General features: G+C 59.5%; 1 protein-coding gene across 1 annotated transcript in view; it reads left to right on the top strand.

The window, feature by feature from the left end:
- Positions 1 to 19,097, top strand: part of PARD6G (par-6 family cell polarity regulator gamma) — a 78,366-nt gene that overhangs the window by 38,222 nt on the left and 21,047 nt on the right. The window lies entirely within an intron of this gene.

Below are 19,097 nucleotides of genomic sequence, written 5' to 3' on the forward strand. Positions count from 1 at the left end.
GCGGGTCAGCGTTCCCTCTCGCCCGAGGCAGAAACATCAGGAAGTGGCCAGGGCAGCACACTCCTTCAGACGGTGACGTCTGGATGGCCAGCACAAGGTGGTTCCGGCCTGCAGAGCTCTGCCCACCGTGGGTGACCTACCCGGCAGGAGTGTCCCGGCCCCAGGGGCTGTTCCTGTGCTGGGTCAGTGTCTCGGAAATGCCAGGAAGATGACGAGTTCTGTGCTTAAAATCCAGGGTCTTCAAGTCGTAGTAAGTGGAAGACACTGGATATGGAGGAGCATGTGTGCCCCATTCCCGTCTGGGGTGGAACGAGAGGGCGACCGTCTGCATCCACATTTGCTCATTTTTCCATAAAGAGACTCTAGATACATAACCTAAATGAAATAGCACAAATCACAACCTTGGGTGGAGAGGGAGAGTGGCTCTGGGTTTGGGGTTTCTTTTCGGGTGACGGAATGTTCTGGAATTCAGCAGTAGTGGTGCTGGTCACACAGCTAGGCGAAGGCTCCGGGAGCTGTCGGTTTGCCCACGGGGAGCACTCTGGGAGATACACCACGTCGCGAGTGATGTCAGTCCGGCCGTTGGAAGCGTGTCCTGAAGCAGCAGAGCGTCTGGCTCAGAGCCGGGGCACTCATTCAACACCAGTTGGGTTCTTGGTGCTTTGTCCCCCCAGAAGGAGACGGAGGTGAGAGGCGAGCCCCAGGATGGAGGGGACCCCCGGGAAGCCGTGTCTCTGCAGGAAAGGGTGCGGGCAGGGGCTGTACCCTGAGCACAGTGAGGACGGGGTGCCGAGAGGGGGTGCTGGGGTCCTGCTAGTATTTGCGTGCGGGGGGGGTGGTGGGGAGGACGCCAGGGACTGTCTCGGAGGAACAGAGGCGTTGGCGCAGGGCCTGTATTGAGGAGGGCTGGGCCTTGGTGGAGGCTTTGCCCACTGGCCTCCCTGGGGCTCCTGTCATCTGCTCCGAGCGGAAAGAGGTTGGTCGGCTGACGCGCCAGCCAAGCCTGGGCCGTGGGACCCCGGCCACGAGAAGCACGGGGGAGGTCCCCCCTAAGTACAGGCTTCCCTGCCAGTGGCTATTCTGGGCCGTTTGGATTATAGCTCTTGTCTCTGGTAACTGCCACCGTGTCCTGTAAATACAGCAGCCAGGCCCAGAGGGAGGACGCGGGGACAGCCCCACTCCTCCATGGACATGGTGACCCTGCGAGGCTTTTGGTGGCATCTCAGAGAAGGTGGAGGGGGGAACGCTTGGCGCAGCCCAGCAGAACGCCTGACACGGCTCCCCGTCCCCCTCCCCCGCTCCATGATCTGGGGGTGCGCAGCGGCACGCAGCCCTGACTCCCGGGACAGCCCCGCCAGGCCTGGACGGGTGTCCGAAAAGTGGGCTCTCGGCCCTGGCGGTCCCAGCACGGGCGCCATTCTCCTCCTGAGCCAGCTCGGAGAGGCTGTAGGAAGCCTGTCCCGCCCTCTCACTGAAGACGGGTTTCTTCTTTCCTTTCGGTTTTCCCAGCTCCTTTCTCCGCCACCACAAACCAGATTTCAGCGTGAGGGGTGGAAAACAGAGGGTGCTCCTTCTTGGAGAGGGGCGGGGGCCAGACGGGAGCCACTTCAGCTCCCAGCAGGGCTTGGTGGTCCTGGGGGGCCAGACCATGCTCTCGGTCCCTATCCCCACTGACCACAGGCCAGCGGCCCTTTACCTGCCCTGGTTGGAACGGAGCTCCGGAGGGTGGTGTCCCAGCCAGGCTGGGGGTCACATGTCCAGCTCCGTGTCCTGGTGCCCCCAAGCTGTGCCAGTCCAGCCGGGCCCCCAGAGACCGTGGGAGCCTGCACACCCACTTCTCTGGGGTTTCTGAGTCTGGGTCGGGTGTAGGATCAGACAGTGTGCTGTGAGACAGCAGCCCTCTGGAGGGGGAGGGACAGACGGAGTCCAGGATACCCGCTTCGGGTTCTGGTACCTCTTGTGAGGTCTCTTGTCTGAGGTCAGCTGCCAGAACTCGAGTTTTTCTGAGTCTCACTCCCTGGGAACCACTCCTGTCCTCCACCTCCTGGCCCAGCCGTGGTCCTCGGAGGCGAAGGGGAGCCCCAGCCTCTCAGCCCGGAGCCACGCAGCCCTGGGCGGCTCTCGTTTCTCCTGTACCTTGGCGTCCTCACCCATCAGACCTCGCAGGACAGCACACCGGGGGGCGTCATGAGGGTCAGCCACGCTCATTCCTCTCCCCGTGGCCTCTCGGGCAGTTGGGGCAGGGCTGTGGGTACAGGAGGAGGGGTGCATGCACCCCAGGACCTCCCTGAGTGTGAGCGAGCCACACCCCTGCCACAGCTGGTCCCCGGGCCTGCATGTGCGCGTGTGTGCGTACACATGTGCCCTGTTGGGACCCAGGGTCTCTGGTTGTGTCTGGAGTGACTGCGTCAGGATGGCCTGATGTTCAGGTAACTAGCTGTACATTCAGCAAGATAGGAAAGACAAAGTTCGTTTACTTTAATTAATATTTGTTTTTAAATCACTCCTTCCTAACTTCTGACTTCCCAAATCCTAACTTCCTGTTGGAAGTTAAAACACCTTCTGGGGCTGTAACTGGCCCCGTGAGTAGAAACTCCATGCTTTTGCCCCCGTGGGCCCAAGGGAGTTAGTTGCTCACCCAGCGAGGCGGACCAGCTCTCACTAGACCTTCCCTAGCCCAGATCATTGCCGGAAGCCGTCAGCCTGCACAGCGGAAGCAGGCAGGACCTTCCAGCCACCGCGGACCAGGTGATTTTCTAGTGACGGTTCCGAAGCAGCCGTTTCTTTGGGTCGGAGCAGCCCCTGGGACGGAGTGAGATGGCCTGGTGTAGGCTCCCGTGCACCCTCGTCCAATTCTGAGCGTCTGCGGGGTGCCCACAGCCCCAGAACCAGGTGCCAATGACGACAGGACGTCCCCAGAGCAAGCCCAGCCAGGGCATCCGGGCTCACCGTCTCTGCCGAGCCTCTGTCTTCACAGTACTGGCGGACGGCTCATCGCTGAGATCCTGCTTGTGCCTCTGGCTGCCGCCCAGAGAACTGGACCGTGGTTCTGACCCACGGGAGCCCGGCCCCCCGTGCCCCGGCCACCAGGAAGTGGGGTCTCGCCTGCTGAGTGGAGCTGCTCCCTGCAGGCCTGAGGAGGCGCACAGGCTCTTGGGGCTTGCCGGGGCACCACGTCCCCGAGTGATGGTCGCCCAGGCAGCCCGTCTCTTGTTCTCTGCACCTCGTTCTGGTCTCTTGCTGTAGCTCCTGGGTTTCTGCCATGTGCAAAATGGGGATCGTCTTGCTTCTCCTGGCTTCTCTGATAGACATGCCGTTGTGTTACAACAATATTGGCGGATGACTGAGAAGCAAGATCCAGTGTTTGAACATCCCCCACGCAGTGCCAACAGGGGTCCGTCCTGCTGCTCACCTCTCTTCTGGGGACAGAAACTAACGGCAGGCATTTGGGATCTCCTCCGCAAACCCTGTTGTCTTCACCATTGCCCCCGAGACCCACACAGGCTGGGATGGAAGAGTCGGAAGGAAGCAGAGCTCCCCATCTGCCCCTTCGTCACAGGGGATGTCCGCTGAGGCAGCAGAGATGCTCGTGATTCCCAGCCCCCGTGCCGCCGTCCAGCGTGGCAGCCCCGTCCCTATTCCCACAAGACCCTCATTCCGGGGACGGGAGGCGCGTGTGGAAATGGAGACACAAGCGTGCCCCGGGCGGCACACAGCCTGCGCTGGGTCCCGTGGTGTGACTCAGTAGCAGTGACTGTTGTCCACTTGGGAAGGACCAGAGATGACCACTCGGGGAGCGTCAGCATCACTGGCAATCTCGTATGGCCAGGAGGCGCCCTGCCCAGGCCGCAGCGGGGGAGGACGCCCTGTCAGGCCACTGGGGCCTGCGGTCCCCGGAGCAGGAAGGGACCGTCTCGTCTCTCAGTACAGGTTGTTGAATAAAGACGCTACTGAGGTGTAACTTACGTATCACAGAACTTACCGCTTTCAGAGGTGCAAGTCAGCGGCTTTCAGGGTGTTCACAGAGCGGGGCGACCTCGAGCAAGTCAGCAGGACGCCTCCTCTCACCCCGAAACAGGCTCTGCCGCTGTTCCGTCGTCCTGCCGGCCCCAGGAGCCCCAGCCCGCGAGCCCGCGCTCTGTCTGCAGCTGGGCCTGTCCTGGGCGGAGCGCGTCACTGGAGTCCTGCACTCTGGGCTTTCATGACGGCGGCTTCCCCTCCCCACCGTCTTCCTCCAGGGGAGCCACGTGGCCCTGCGTGTCCGTGCCACGGTCCTTCTGTGGCAGCTACGTTCCGTTCCGTACGTTCCGTTGTGTGGATGGGCCAGTCTGTTTGTCCATTCCTTAGCTGATGGACACGTGGGGGCTCCCGCCTTCCAGCTGCCGTGAGCACTTGCGAACAAGCGTCTGCGGACGTGTGGGTTCCGTTCATTCCCGCGGCTCTCAGACGGCTAGACCCGCACCCTCCACGTGGCCCAGAAGCCCAGCTTGAGGGTTAGGGTTACTTCTCCCCGTCCCGTGCCGCTTCTGTCCTTTTCTCAGCTACCGACCTGCTAGAAACTCCAGTGGGACATCCTTGTTCTGTTCTGAGCTGCAGTGGGGAGCACTGGCCCTCACCCCTGGGTGTGAGGGCCTCTGTGGGCTCATCAGGCTGCACACCTAGCGTTTCTTCCTTATTCGGGGGGCTAAATGCCCTGGGGCCAGTCTCTTGATTTCATCTTGTCTGAGAGATAAAAATGACCAAGGAAGACAGAGCTACAGGCACTAATGTTTACCCAAAACATGACCATAAAAGCAGGAGTTAAAGCTCTGAGTGTTGACGCCCCTGGGGTTCGAGCTGAGTCCGAGTCTGCACCTGCGGTGCTGTCCTCTGTGTGCTCAGCTCAGACCAGGATGTGGGAGCGGATTTCCTGACTTGGAGAACTTGAACTTTATGCCATAGCTTTATGTACAGGAGTTTAATTTGGTGGCGGTGGGGGTATTTTCTTTTCTTTTTTACTTAAAATTTATGTAAGGAGTCATCGAGGCTGGGTTTGATACAGAAAGCTCACTGTGACTGGTTGGCTAAATTCGGCTTCTGCGGCCTGGGACCCGCGGGAGCTAAGCCAAAGGAATGTCTGTGGAAGAACGCGGGTTCCTGTGTGTGATTCACAGCACGGGGACGGGGCACAGGATCTCGGGGTTTGTGTGTGAGTGGGGCTTCCCTGGGGTCGCTGTCCCGTGCCCGCAGCCCCATGAGAATTGTCCGGACGATGCTGGCCCTTGTTCGCCTTAGTATTTATGGGAACCTTTGGGGACCCGTGGCTTTGCCCCACGCTCATTCACATCTGGTTTCCCGGAAAGTCCTCAGCGCCACATCTTACCGACTGCCTGTCCTGCCAACAAACCCATGTGTATATTATGTCCAAGTGTGGATCCGGAGCCCACAGCTCCTCTGCCCCTGGCCCCTGGCCCTTTCCTCCAGGGCAAGCGGGAATGGAAAGCTGCTCTGCACAGGCTCCGAGGGGCCCAGGCATTGCGGGAGGGACGCAGCTATGCAGGGTCAAGGGCAGCGTCACGGTGTGGATGCAGAAGGACCTCCCGCCTCAGTTTCCCTCCTAGTGTGGGTGAGGACGGGGGAGGCAGACAGGGGTGTGTGAGAGCTCTGGGCTGCACGCGGGCCTGCCCCCTGCGGCGTGCACATGGCTTGGTTAGATGGCAGGTCCCCCTCCCTGGACAGCTTCACAGACGGGCACACCCGGCACAACCCCAGTGCTCCCCCAGGGCTTGCTCCGCACATTTGTTCCACCCAGGGTGGGGGAGACCAGACAGGCAGGAAGGCCAAGGGCAGAAGGCAGATCCCAATAGAGGCCACACCAGAACAAGGAGAACGGCCCACCCTCCTGCCCTGTCCTGCTGTGGGCCTGGGCCCTGGTCCAACCCCAGTGAGAACACCAAGGTGAGAGAAGGGGAGCCTCTCCAGGATGCTCAGCAGGTGCTCTGGGACCCCCGTCAGAAGCAGGGTGGCTGGGGGTCCGTGCTCACAGAGGCGCCAGGCTCCGGGCTGTCCTGAAGGCGGCCTCCTGCCCAGGTGTGCATGTCCCACTGTGTGTCATGGGACTCCCACAGGCCAGCCAGGGCAGAGGCCGGCCACGCACGCACCTGTCCCTGGCCAGAGCCGGTCCATGCTTCACGAACCGCGTGCAGGCCAGCCCATTTCTGGCCGAGCGCACACGTATCCTGTGGTGGCAACGCTGTTGCAGGTTCGACCATCATGGGGACATCCTGTCTCGGGGGAGGACTGTCAGGACAGGCTGCCTGCTTCCCGCCTCCCACCCCACAACTTGGTATCTCCAGCGCCCGCGGTAACCTGTCCGATCTTCTGGCCCTGGCCCGGCGTGTGGCCGGCAGTTCCTGCCCAGCCTGAGACGGGCCTCCGCGCGCCAGCCGCCAGAGGCGCTGCTGGGCGTGCAGGGGGAGGAGGGAGCATCTCCAGGTGTGGTTCAGGTTGGACACTGTGGAATTTAGGGAAAGGGGGTGTGCTCACGTGCTCTTTGGGAGCAGAGAGAGATAGTGGAGACCTTCCGCGGCGGCCTGCGGGCTCCCTGGGGCTCACGGCAGCATTTCACCCAGTTCCCTGGGACCCTGGCAGGCCGTCCTCCTCGGGATCATGCAGGACATAGCCAGGGTGAGGACTTGAGCCCGTGACACCCCAAAGCCGAAGCCCACACCAAGTCCTGGAGGGGCTGCCCCTGCAGGACCCAGAGTGCCCGCCTGCATGGGGCCCTCAGAGCGGCCCAGCCCCACGTGGGAGCTGTGGGCCCACGCCATCCCCACAGGGCCCTGGTGCACAGAGCAGCAGCTCCCCCAGGTTCAGGCCAGCCTCTGGGCAGCTGTGTCTGCGGGGGCCGCACTCTAGCCCCAGGAGTGTGTGTGTCAGGCACTGCCCCCTGAGTACTCCTGACTCCTGAGGAGGCACAGCTCTGTGCCTTGTGGGCTGTTGGTCGGCACCCCTCACTGTGACAATCACAGGTGTCCCCTCATCACATGTCCCCTGGATGTCATTCTGTGTGCCGTGGGGAGGCTAGGGCTGGGCTGGCTGCCGAGGGGGTTGCTTCCCCGGGAGAGGCCCGGCCCCGGGTCTCAGGCACATGCTGCTGTGCTAGGGGACAGGCCAGAGCTAAAACTAGCCCTGTCTTGCTCTTACAGAGACCAAGAGTCCCCACCACACAGCACCCGTCAGTGTAGCGCGGCGGAGGCAGGAAGCTGCAGAAATGAACCTCGGCCGCAGGCTCTGCTGCACGTGAGCCTCACAGGGCCGCTGGAGGAGGACAGGGCCATCGTGTGCTGGGGAGGCTGGCCCACTCAGTGTCCCAAGGGCCCAGCGTCTGTGTCTCTGGAGAGCGCCCGGCCAGGCCTGGGTGGTCCTGGAACAGACGGTGGTGTGGCACAGGGGCTCCTCCCACTCTCTGGACCCCTGGGGAGCCCATGTGAGGCCAGAGCCCTGCTCCCCTGGGTAGAGAGCTGAGCAGGGCCCAGGCGGCCTGCTGCCCCCTGTACCTCCCTGCAGGTCCGCCCCACACCCCACCAGGGGCTCCCTGCACAGGAGCGGGAGGCCAGTGGGCCAGCTGAGACCATACCTCCCAAAGCCCAGATTGTGGGACCACCACCCTGGGCCTTCGCGTCCCTTACGCATGGGCTCTGCACTCTCCCTTCTCGAGCATGACATCTGTCCCTGCCGAAGTCACAGCAGGCACGGTGCTCAGACATCGGCCTCCGTCCACAGGGAGACAGCCAGCCCGGCCCTGACCTCGTTTGTCCCAGGGTTGTTAGGTGGGGGCCAGGAAACCTGCCTCCACTCTGACCGTGGGAGCATCTGCGTCAGAGCCGCATTCCTAACCCTAACTTGCCGTGTGTAACATTGTTTCAGAATTTGTGTCGTCCCAGCCGTGGGCTCTAACGGGGTAGCACCTGGGCTTGGCAGGCGCCCAAAGGCACCTTGTGGTAGCAAGACCACTGGACGTCCGCCCCTGAACACGCAGGGCGACTCTGCGTTGGTGTCTGACCCCGCACTTGGCTACCCAGTGGGAAAGTGTGGCCTTGAGGGGGAAGCAGAGGCCGCCCTTTGGGGCCGCAGCCGCGTTGAACCCCGAGCCACTGGGGCGCCCTGCCCTCCTCTCCAGCCGCCCCACAACCAACCCAGGCTCTGCTCCCTGCTGCTGGCTGGATTCCCCCTAGATCTAAGCCCTGCTGGGAGCTGTGGCCAGCACAGCCGCTGAGGAGACCAGAGCCATACCTGTCTCTGTGCACAGTGGAGGGGAAGCACAGGGCCTGTGGCCCTCGGCAGGGGGGTGTTGGGGCTACGACCCACTAACAGCAGGGTACAGCCCTGGCGAGGAGAGGAATTCCCCTGCGCCGGGCGACCGGGCCAGGGCGTGTTGCTGCAGCTTGAGGCCTGTGCCTGAATGATGTCATCATGCCCCAGCCCAGCTGTGGTCTCGGCTGCTTCCCTGAGACACACCTGAGTGCTCCCAGCTCCCAGGGATTACCGTGTAAACACATTCCCCTCTACTTAACAAACATGGCCCTAGTCCTTCTTCAGGCCTCCCTTTCAGAGGCCCGTGGGCTGGATGCCTCGAGGTTTGGCGAGAAATTCTCCCACATGGGCTTGAGGCGGAACAGCCAGTTCCAAGTGGGGCTTTGTAATCAGCCTTTGTGGCTTCTGCAAAAATGTAGGAAATTGGGTGGTTGACTCTTTCCCTTGACTCTGCATGTTCTTACCGAACAGTCGGCCCAGACTGGATTCTTCCTTTGGCTTCTGGGTCTACCAACCTTCCCAGCGGGAGGGCAAGCAATGTGAACCTTGAAGGCTCTTTGGGGACCAGGAAGGGTTGGGGCCGAGGACAGGGAGGGAAGAGAAGACACTGCCCTGTTCGCAGCATTGGCAGGCCTGGCTCAGGGAGAGACGCTGAAGGAAAGCATGGTGAACGCCCAGAAGGCCCCGGAAACGGTGCCCCTCACCCCCTTTGTCTCAGATCCATGTCCTGAGTAGCACAGAGAAGCCAGCCCCCAGCACCTTCCCACAGACACCTCTCTCCAAGACCAACTTCTGTTTTCTGCCATGAGCTCCCTGTAAATCAAGACCCTTGGGTTTTCCAGAAGGGCATGACCAGAGAGCCCCACTCCCGGAGCAGCGCTGGCTGGGGCCTGTGTGTCTCTGCCGTGGGAGAGGCCCCAGGGCCGCCTGTAGGGCCAGTGGGGAATCCGTGTGTGGGCTTACCAGTATCCCCGGAACCCAAGGCTCTGGAGTCTTCCTGCCTAAATGCAGCCCCAGGGAGGGGTGGGGCCCCCAGACCACAGGGCTTGCAGACGGGCTCTACCACCCTGACTCCGGGGCAGGCCCGGGGGCTCTGCGGGGTTGGGGTTTGTACCCACATGAACAGTAACGTGGAGGAGATCGCCTATGCTCAGCGCCCAGGCTCCCCAGCGGGGACGTCCTAGGAGACTACAGCAGGACAGGACACCTTAACGCTGTCTGCCCACCTTGCTCAGCCCCCTGATCCACTCACAAGTGTGTGCCCTGTGGTTTCTTACTGCGAGCCTCAGCGCTATCTGGTCAGATCCCACACACAGAAAAATCACCGTTGACCCTCAGTGTCGAAACATGCTGTGGCCTTGGACGGTGACTTACCCTGTGCCGGCTTCCTGGGCTCCTGGGGCCCGGGGCAGGGCTGCGTGCTTAGATCATGGTTCTCCTACGGCCTGTATCTGACACCTGTCAACACTTTCTCCGCCCTGGGGAGCTGCTCTGGGGCCTGGCTCCCCCCCGTGAGTGGGATCCGCCTACCCAAGGGAAGTGTCAGCCTGGGCCGCTGGCCTGTGCTTTGAGTCCTTCCCGTTTTTCCTGCCAGTCCCCTCCCATTTCCTCCCGCCCAGGCCACTGGAACCTGCCCTCTTCAGGCCGCAGCCCAGACCAGCCGCAGCTTCTGTGCTCTGGGGCTTTGCCGCCTTGTGCTCTCAGTGTCGATGGGAGCGGCAAATACACTTTATAAGGAGGGTAACTGCTTCTGGAAAATTTTCCCATTTTCAGCATTCAGACTTAACATATCGGGTGTGTCCATGAGTGTTTCCTCTGTTTGTGGAATTTTTCCAGGTGGAGGTGTTAGGAAAAACTTGATGTATTTAGGCACACACTTCACCTTTTTATTATTCTTGATTAAATCATCAGCCATTGGTGATTATACTCAATCTCCAGGCCTGCTCCCTCACTGGGTGGGGGTTGGGAGACGGTCCAACCTGCTGGGCACATGGTTGGCTTCCCTGGCAACCAATCCCCACCTTTACGATACCTAAAGGCTTTCTTACCCTTCTTTTTTCATTTTCTTTTTTTTTTTTTACATTTTTTAAATTGAGCTGATTAACGTATAATGTATTGTTAGTTTCAAGGGTACGGGTCCGTGATTCCCAGTGCTCATTACAACACAAACCCGTCCTCTCCATCCCTGCAGTTCCCCCAGTTCCCCACACCCTCCCCTCAACAACCCTCAGGTTGTTTCCTAAGACTAAGAGTCCCTTATGGTTCATCTCCTCCTCTGGTTTCCTCGTTTAATGTTTTTCCTCTTTTCCCATATAATCGTCCGCCGTGTTTCTTAAATTCCACGTATCAGTGAGCCCGTATGGTAACTGATCTCTCTGACTGACTTATCTCGCTCAGTTAAATGTCCTGTAGTTCCATCCACATCGTTGCATACGGAAGACTGCTTTCTGATAGCTCATGCACACACTTTCAGTCTAGTCAGCCACCTGCTCTGATATCCGCTTCTCCTGTCCCTTTGGCCATTATTCCCTCCTGCTTTCCATTCTTCTCTCTGTTAGATTCTTTCCAGGTGAACTGTGAGTTCCAACACTTGTAAGAAGTGTCCCTTGGAAAAAAAAAAAAAAAGAGGGGCGCCTGGGTGGCTCAGTGGGTTAAGCCGCTGCCTTCGGCTCAGGTCATGATCTCAGGGTCCTGGGATCGAGTCCCGCATCGGGCTCTCTGCTCGGCAGGGAGCCTGCTTCCTCCTCTCTCTCTGCCTGCCTCTCTGCTTACTTGTGATCTCTCTCTGTCAAATGAATAAATAAAATCTTTAAAAAAAAAAAAAAGAAGTGTCCCTTGGGCCCCCACATCCCTCTGCCCTCCCCCAAACTTCTGTCTTCGTCATGACATGTGGCCTCTGTGTCCTCCAGCTTCTAGGCCATTCCTTCCCACAGACCCTCAGGGTAAAACAACAACAACCTGTCCTTCCCGAACACCTCCTCCAGGAAGCCTGTTGGGATATGCTGTCCTCTTATCAGAACAACATCACAGCAATCTGCTGGTGCGGCTGGGCTGTGGGGACAGTGGAATCAGATACATGGACTGTGGAGCCTTCAGGGAAACAGGCTGGAGAGCAGCGTACCGTGTGCGGGCTCAGAGCTCAGCTTCACCCCCTTCTAGGTAAACATGGATGCTCAGGGGAGAGCGGTTTTAGGGTCAAATGGGGAAACAGAGACACATCCCTTCTAAGTGAGGTCGAAAGCGCTACGGAGTTAAGAGGGGTCTGTCCCAGGCAGACGGCAGAATAAGGGAGCCAGCTGTGGCCACGGGCCTGGGCCGGGACGGCACTGCACCCAGCTCCACACAGTGAAGACCTAAGCCCGGTGGGAGGGACTATAGGAGGCAGTTCAGGCAAACTGGGGTTGGGGGCGGTCGTGGTCCCCACGGGATGAGGGGGAGCGCCATCTCGCTGACCAGAGCCCCTCCTCTGCACGAGCGTCTCGGGCAATCTCCAGAACAGACCAGCAGGTGTGTCAGCGGACCCAGGGCACAGATGCCCTCCCCGTGGGTGGGCATCGATTCTTCTCTCTCTGTGAGCTGGAGCGACCCTCTCTTCCCTTCAGACGTCAGAGCTCCTGCTTCTCGGGCCTTCAGACTTGGACCGAATCTCCCCACCCTCCACCCTGGGTGTCTGGCTCCCCTGCGGTCAAGGCTGGAGCCAGTTCCCAAGTGAAGCTCCACTTCCCCGTGAGAACCCGTTCCCGGGGTCTGTTTCTCTGGGATCACGGACTCTGACACACAGGCTCCCCGGACCAGACAGTCTGGGGAACCAGGCACCGGACTGTGGGTGACAGAGTGTGACGGGGCAGGAGGACGTCCCCTTTGTGCACATGACCCCTGACCCGTTCTGAGAGCACATGGTTGAGCTCTCCCTCCGCATGTTGTTTGTTTGTTTTCATGAGCAAGCAGCTGAGCGGAAGGTAAGGGACTTTCAGCGAGGTCTTCGCTCTAGCACAGGCGCAGGTCTGACCCGCTGCTGGTGGCGTCAGCACCCTCAGTCGAAGGAGGCGGTCACTGGCTCCAAGGGCAAGGAGGACCCTGGAAAAAAGGTTGGGAAGCTCTTGTTTGGGCCCAGCTTTCAGGAAGGGGTGTTCTTGGCCAGTGTGGCCCGTGGAGGCCTCAGGAGAGTCCCCAGGAGTGGCTGCCTGGCCCACCGAGTCTGCCCTTTGTCTGTGGCCCTCAGGGATGCCGGGTTTGAGGGACTGGCCCTAGCACAAGGCCAGGCAGCCCCAGCAGGCGTGAGGACGGCCTTGGCACTGAACTTCCTTCAGGCACGGTGTGTGCAGCCTTCTTTGTGTCTCCTGCTCAGGGTCCCCGGGAGATGTGGGCCAGGGCTCAGGAAGGGAAGATAACGCGCCCTCGGTTCCCAGGGCTGGGCTGTGGGCCGGGACTCTCCTTGTACCCTGAAGCCATGAAATAGAATCAGACTCGGCGATGCACTCATCACCCACTCCATGGCCGCATTAGTAACCAGGACCCTGAAATCACCAGAGGGTGTCGGGGGCTGCCCAGAACTAAGGAAACAGGGGCCCCAGCATCCCTCACTAGGGGCTTTGAAAGTCCAGAAACCCCCCAAAATGTAGATGTGGCAAGTTATTTCAGAGCTGACTTTACTTTTACTTTGAGATGCTTTCCAGAATGATCTGTTGTTTGAGGAAACTTTTAGCGGGGAAAAAAAATAAGTTGCTTCGTGCTTTCCCTCCCCACTTTTTTTTAAAATTTCATTTATTTATTTGAGAGAGAGCATGAGCAAGGAGGGAGGGGCAGGGGGCAGGGTCCTTGCTGAGCAGGGAGCCTGATGTGGGACTCAATCCCAGGACCCCAGGATCATGACCTGAACCGAAGGCAGATGCTTCACTGAGCTCCCCAGGCACCCCACTATCTCTCCCTTTTGCTGCTGGGCATCTGCCAGAGCCAGGCCACCTTTTTCCAGGCAGGTCCAGTTCTTCTTAGTCTGGTCTGCATCTTCTGCTCTCCTCCATGATAGAATTCTCCAGCATTTCAGAGCAATGCATTTCCTGGCACACATCACATTCCTGTGAACTTGGGGAACCTGGTAGCTGAGCTCAATGGTACTTAATTCCTTAAATGAGGACTGAGCACACCGCATAGCTGGTTGGTTCATTTCTACATTGTGCCGGTTCCAGACAGTTGCTCTAACAGCCTGGTGTCCGGGGTTGGACCTCTGCTCCAGGGCAGACGGAAAGAGCTTGTAAGACCAGACCCCAAGCACAGGGCTTTATCTGTGTTTCTGTCCGTCTGAACTAGGGCCCTAGCTGCCTTGCTTAGAAGAGACCTGGGGAGGGATGCCTGGGGGGCTCAGTTGGTTGAGCGGCTGCCTTCGGCTCAGGTCATGGTCCCAGCATCCTGGGATCGAGTCCCACATCGGGCTCCTTGCTCGGCAGGGAGCCTGCTTCTCCCTCTGCCTCTGCTGCCTCTCTGTCTGCCTGTGCTCGCTCTCTCTCCCTCTCTCTCTCTCTCTCTCTCTCTCTCCATCTTTAACAAATAAATAAAATCTTTTTAAAAAGAAGAAGAAGAAGTGACCTGGGGAGCAAAGAGGGACATGACTCTGGGTTCAGTGACAGCTTCCTAAACAGGACACCAAAAATGACCAAAAATAGATAAAATGGGTTTCATCAGAATGTGAAACTTTTGCGTCAGAAGATACTACCAAGAAAATGAAAGCAACCAGCAGAGTGGAGGAAGATATTTCTGAGTCACGTATCAGAGACTTCTATCCAGACACATAGCGAACACTCACATGAGTATAAAAAGGCAGTCCATGTAGAAATGGGCGAGAGGTCTGGATCGACATTTCTCCAGAGAAGACATATGGATGGTCCACAAGCCCAGGGAAAGGGGAAAGGCCGATGAAGGCCGAGGAGGAGAAATGCCAAGACAGGGCAGTCCCTGGGGAGAAGAGTCCGGACTTTCAGACGTGACACACGGAGCTTCCATCTGACCGGTGACTCCGTCCTGGGGAAACACCTGAGAAAAGCGAACACACAGCCCCAGAATCCCGCACACCGACGTCCATGCAGCGTTCTTCACCATCGCCGAGAAGTGGGAACAACCCAGCCCGTGGTGCCACGGGGTGAAACGTGGCCCATCCACGCAGCAAGTGTGGTCACTACAGTGTAGATGAGACGTGGGGACATGGCACTGAGAGGTCAGACGCGAGAGCCCCGAGTGGTGTGAATATTCAGTTGGCAAAGCTGTCAAGACAGGAAGTGGTGTTGGCTCAGGGATGGAGGGAGGAGGGCATGTAACACTGGGTGTCTTTTGGGGTTGGTGGAGGTGATTATTATGATGGTCCCACAACGTTGATAATGCATTAAAGACCGGAGCTCCTGGGGAGCTCAGTTGTCAAGTGTCGGCCTTCAGCTCAGGTCATGACCGTGGGGTCCTGGGGTCAGGGGCTGTGATGGGCTCTGCGCTCAGGGGGAGCCAGCTTGAGATTGTCTCTCCCCCTGCCCCTCCCTGGCCTGCACACGTGTCCTCTCTCTCCCCACCTCTCTAAAAATGAATTTATTTATATATATATGTGTATGTATGTATACACACACACACCAAAAACCAATGAACCATGCAGTTAAAAATCGTGTGAATAGTGAATTTTACGTTGCGTGAATTTTATCTCGGTAAGTCTTGAAGGCAGATGCAGGAGGGTGCATGTGGGCCGGGACCCATGTCCCAGGGGACTCCGCGTGCTGTGCTGACCTCCCCCCTGGCTAGGGCAGGGAGGGGGCCTGCACGTCCTCTGCCACAGAGGTCTTCCGGGGGGCTGGAGACACACGCTTTCCAGCAGGGGAACTGGGAGGAGGGTGCAGGGGAGCAGGGGGGCGGGGGGACGGCGTGATCTTCCCCAGGGGAACCCAGCGTGAGGGGATAGAGCAACATGCTGATGGTGGTAACCTTGGGGTACAGCTTTTAGATATTTTCATTTGTTTTTGTAGTAAATATGGATCCACAGTAAGTGGGGATCCTTTGAGTTAATTTTTTTAAGGGAAATAATAGAGAATCAGAACCAAAACAAGATGCCTCTTAAATGCTCTCTGTTCTGCCACTTCCTTCCCTGTGTCTCCTTGCCTTGGGCTTGGGGGTGGGGGAACATTCCAGAAAGAGCACCCTGGGGCTATAGCTCAGGAGTAGAGCATTTGATTGCAGAAACAGGACCCTAATGTAAGTCAGGAATTTCGTGCCCTGAAATAGTGTTCTTTAGAAGTTACAGAAAACACTCTCTAGGTGAAAACTGGTATTGTGTGGGTTTTGTTTCCTTTTGTCAAAAGGAAAGCTTGTCCTCAGGTCCCAGCCTCCCTGAAACCTCACGTGAGTAGAGTTTATCTTGAAAGACTGTGTTTGAAAGTGAGTGGGAAGGAGGGCTCCAGGACCCGGGTTCACCCTTTGTGACAACAGGGGCAGAGCTGCCTCCCCTCCGTCCCCCTTGGGAGTCCCTGGAGCACACCTGCATCCCAGCCTGGGGTCAGGTGCCCTTTGATGTTTGGGCAGACAGGTGTGTCTCAGCCCAGCTGCCAGGCCGTTCCCTGCTGAGTCCCGCCTGGCACCCTGCGTTCCACACGGCAGACCCTGGGCCCCCATCCGCTGCGACATCACAGCTGCTAGTAGTAAAGAACTAAAGGTTGTGATGATACCGTGCACCCAGAAGGGGGGCCGCAGAGAAGCTCGTAAGCGCTCACTTGCTCCTGGCCAGCCCCTGGGGAGGAGGCACACTGCCTGAGGCCGCCGGCCTTCTCACTGCCCAGGCTGGGGCAGAGTCAGCAGCCCTGCCCGGCCAGCGCCGCCCCCTCCCGGGCTGACTGGGCCCCGCTGCAGGCCAGGGGGAGCGCTCGGGACCACACCCCGCTCACCGGCCTGAGCTTCCTTGTCCACCCAGAACCAGCCTCTGGGTGGGATGTGCTGCCAGGACCAGCGAGAGCCTGTCTGGAAGGTGCCGGGGAGGCAGGACCGAGAGGCAGGAGGAGTAAAAGAGCACCTGGAAACAGAGACCAGTTCGGAAGCTCGCGGGGGTGGTCCCACCCAGCTCTGGTCATCTGAGAAGTAGAAGCCCCAAGAGGGTGTCCAGGGAGCCTGTCCAGGGACCCGGCACCCCACCCACCCCGGGGACACAGGCGCTCACGGCCGAGGCACCCCGCCTCCAGGGAGCTCTGCGGGTGTCCGCGGGCCCCGGCTCTGGGCTCTGTCCTTCAGGGTCTGTGACACCCACCCTGGGCTCAGAGTGGACCCGCCTCCCCTCACCCCACAGGCGGGCCTTGGTGACCCAGAGCTCCCTGCCAGATGGGGCTAGTGAGCTGACGGACTTGACGCCTGCCAAGCGGCCCTCTGGGGCCCCATGGCTGTGCCGCCGAGGGCAGCAGGTGCCCCGGGCTGGGAACCCTCCGTATCCAGCCTGTGGCGCACACCCTGAAGCCTTGTGTTTGCCTTCAGCAATGGCCTCTGTCACTCTGGACAGGGTCCTGGGACCACAGCGACAAGGACCCCGGTGGGCCTGCATCACAGGACCTGAGGGAGAAGTAGGCTGCCCTGTGAGCGCCAGGCCCCCAGCCCCCAGCTGCCGCCGCGCACATCTCCTCCACTTTTAATCATTTTGTGAAAATGAATCTGGCTCCGACCACAGGGCCAGCCCTGACGAAGACCAGCACTGGGCCGGGACAGGTGCCAGAGCACACGGGCCACTGGGGGCAACGTGGGTACCCGGCCCCTTCTGGCAGCCCGGGGTGGGGGCTGGGAGAGGACACAGCTGGCAGGAGGGCCCTGTGCCCCGGGGTTGGGGGGGTGAGGGACTGACCCCAGGAGCAGGGCGGTCCCCTGGAGCACAGGGTAAGCTGGGGGGGACCGGAGTCCAAGTCGGGCCCAGAGCCTCAAGGGGAAGTCTGGAGAAGGAGCCCTGCTGGGAGTCGTGGGTTCCTCTGTAACGTGGGCCACGTTTTGTTTTGCAGCTTAGGTAGCAGACGTTAACAATGCTGACGTTTCCGGTACCTTTAAGCATGAAGTCTCGTTCTGACTTGTTTCTTGATCCAGTGGCACAGTTCTCTGGAGTGTTTTTTCTGTGTCTGCATGTTTGTTTAATTATGGAAAGGGGAGCTCTTTGGTCTTAGCTACCCTTGGGCAAGCGGGGACTGGAAGAGGTATTTCCACAGCCGTGCGATGGCTGGTTAAAGTCACCCCATGCATGTGCGTCTGTCACCACCCAGAGCGAGAATCCCTCGTCCTGTCCCCTCCTTCATTCCCCTCTGTCGTCCCTCCCCATGCCCCTTCCCATCCTTCCGATCCCCTTCCCCTTCCCCCCTCCCTCCTCCTTCCTCTTTCCTCTCCCCTCCTTCACTGTTTATTTCTAGAAGCTCTCACCCTGAAGCCAGCAGTGCCTGTGCCCTCCTTGATGACTGAAGTGGGGTTAGGGTTAGGGTTGGTGGCTTGTCCTGTGATCCTGGTATCAAGTCTGGCTGGTCAGTGAGCTCTTCTCTTCACGTCGAGGGAGGGAAAGAGCTTGTAGGGACACCGAGCGAGCAGCAGCACCAGGTTCAGCTGTGGTAGGAAAAGCCTTGGTTTCTGCGTCTGTCCGAGCATGGCTGGAGGCCCCATGGGCCCAACCCCAGCCCTCATCCTGGCCAGTCCGTGCTTGCCCACGGCGTCCGTCCTGCTTCACGAGACCCCGAAGACATTCACTGCCCGGGGTCTGCTTGGCAGTGAGGCCTGTGCATAGGCCATGACCCTAACTGCTGCCGGCAGCTGCCCTGGGGCATTTGCCACGTTTCTGTGTCTGTGTTTGGCTGTGAGACCTGAGTGAGTAGGGTTATGCTGGGCACAGACACAGTCTCCGGCCCCTGACCCCACAGGCCCTTGAGACGCGCCCACCCTGCAGGTCCAGCGCGGGAATCTGCCTTGAGGAACAGAGATGCGCGCCGTGTCCCCCCACCCCGGCCGTTCGTGAGACCGGGAAGGAAGAGCAGACGTCCTCCTGCAAGGGGGTGGCTTCAGTGAACTCCGTGATGTCTTGCGTTGAACCTTCTGTCATCTTGAAAAGTATCTCAAAGCAGCATATTCACTGCAGGTGTTTCTAAGCCATGACGTTAAGGAGAAAAACATCACCCCAGACCCAAGGTCTGAGCCCCACACACACACACAAAAGGCAAACAGCAAAGGTCAGAAAAATCACCCCAAATTGTGGGGCAGATGATCTCGTGAGGTCATGTATGCACCTGGCGTGGAAATCCAGCAGCGAGCCCACACTGCTTGCCATCGGGAGGAAAAGAGCAGCGGTGGGGGAGACGTGCCCCCCTGAGCAGCAAGGCCTCACGCCCTTCGTGGGGCTGGAGCCGGGCATGTGACCTGCCGGCTGCTCCCCTCAGGCGTCCTTCCACGGGATGGGGGGGCTGACACGGCGACAGTACCGGGCAGCTGTGGGGGTGCAGGGCGCGCACGAGCGTGGGAGCCCAGCCCCAGGTCCCCTGTACACCAACGGCGCTCGGGCTGTCCGAGCCCAAAGGTGCTGTATGACGGATAGCTGGAGAGGCGGGTCTCCAGGTTCTGTGGTGGCTGAAGGGTGTACTGAGGGAAATGGGTCCCCGGCAGACAGCTGTCCCTGCCCTTGGGGGACGAGCTCAAGGCAACTCCTTCCTGGGCCCCAAGGTAGCTGCTTCGTGGGGGAGGGGAGCGAGGTGCTTTCCGTGGGCACCCCCCAGCCGTCCCACGTGTGCCCGTGTGTGCGAGGTTTCGGTGGCTGGCACTCGTTTCTGCTCGGTGCC

This window comes from Neovison vison, chromosome 3, assembly GCF_020171115.1.
Source record: "Neovison vison isolate M4711 chromosome 3, ASM_NN_V1, whole genome shotgun sequence".
Taxonomy (NCBI): Eukaryota; Metazoa; Chordata; class Mammalia; order Carnivora; family Mustelidae; genus Neogale; species Neogale vison.